This window comes from Echinops telfairi, unplaced genomic scaffold (assembly GCF_000313985.2).
Source record: "Echinops telfairi isolate 266 unplaced genomic scaffold, ASM31398v2 ScPeMD7_7457;HRSCAF=8495, whole genome shotgun sequence".
Taxonomy (NCBI): domain Eukaryota; kingdom Metazoa; phylum Chordata; class Mammalia; order Afrosoricida; family Tenrecidae; genus Echinops; species Echinops telfairi.
Window position 1 is genome coordinate 46,080,978 of NW_022111357.1, and position 1,617 is coordinate 46,082,594.

The following is a 1,617-nucleotide window of genomic DNA, read 5'->3' on the forward strand; positions in this document are numbered from 1 at the left end:
CGACAGAAGCTCCTTTTAGATAAGCGTGTAGACTCTAAAATATACCGTGGTACCCACGGTGGACACTGCTTCAACTGTTCCTAACAAGCGAACAGAGAGCCAGCATGTCATCCAGCCGTCCGATCCTCCAGGGTCTACCCTTGAGTGGAGGTAGGAATGCCAACAGGTCGAACATTGTCCCCAGAGCCCCCAAGTGGATACTCCATCAGGCCCATCCATCCCCAGGGGCTGGGCGAGCGGGATCCCTCACCTCCCCACCCCACATCATAATGGACCATTCCCAGCTGCAGGGAGAAGTGTAATCCTGAGGGACCAGCTGGGAAAACCTCAGCTAATGGCAAAAAAGGGCCCATGCAGTCTTTCCCTGGTTTTTAGGAATGAGCACACACAGATGTGGGAGCAGCCAGGCTGTCAACACTGGGCGCATGAGAATCGGGGGCACATCGTGGAGAATGAGGTCAAGGCCATTGAGGAGTACAGACAGGGGAGGGGCTGCCCTCAGCTGTGCCTATGTCCCCACAGTGATCCGATTCAAGGAGGAGCAGAGCTCTGGCTCTGGGTAGAAATAGAGTCATGGCAGGGTCATCTGGTGGCTGGTTCCTTGTCCCCCTGCTTCTCCCGGCCAGTGTGACTCCATCTAGTCTTTACCTGGGGGAGGGAGTCCCCATTGTCCCCTGGCGCCAGCTGGAGAGAGAAGCATATTTAAACCCTGGATTCAGAATTCTGGCCTCCAGAAGTGTAAGGGAAGACAGTTCTGTTCTTAGAAGTCACCCTGCCGGTACACTTTGTTTGGGGGACCCCCAGGCTCCTGGTAGTCTCCTCTTGGGGCATGCGGCTAGCCCCTCTGGGGCTGGAGATGCTGCCTCTGCTCAGGTCCCCCTCTCCTCTGGCTCCCTTTCAAACTTGTCATCAGGGAACCAGAAACCCTGTCCTTCCTGGGGATCAGGAGCCTAGTATGAAACATTAAATCAAGGAGGAACATGACCATTAACAATGGTGGCAGGTAATTGTCCTTAGTAACTGGAGCAGAGACACCCACCCTCTCCCTCTCTTCCTCTCTCTGCCACCCAGGAAGTGAAAGAGAAACACAGGGGCTGAGCCCCTGCTCAGCACTTCCTCCTGCCACCACCCCAGCCACTCCCTCCTCGATAAAGCCCTGCTGACTGGGCCAGAGGAGTCTCAGTTCATCCTGTCCCTGTCCCCGCACCCTTCTCACCAATACCCAAGTCTGTCCAGCCTCCGGGCTTTTGCCCGGGCTGCTTCACCTGCTAGAACGCCCCACCACCCCCACTGCCCCCATGGATTGAACTGTGACCTGTAGTCACGATTCCCAAGGAGCTCTGGAGGGGCAGTGAGTGGTCACGAGGTGAGCCCCTTGGGAGAAAGAAGGGAGGTCTCTCCTCCGGGAAGAGCTCCAGTCTCTGAAACTCACAGGGGCAGGTCGACCCTGTGCTACAGGGTCGCTAAGAGTTGGTATTGACTCCGCGGCTGTGAGTCTGAATGAGCCACAGTCCCTGCTGTTCTTGTAACCAGGGCACCTGACAACAGCAGCAACACTGCAAACACCTTGGGGGTCAGAGGGGGGCTAATGGAGACACACTGATTTCCTCACAGTCA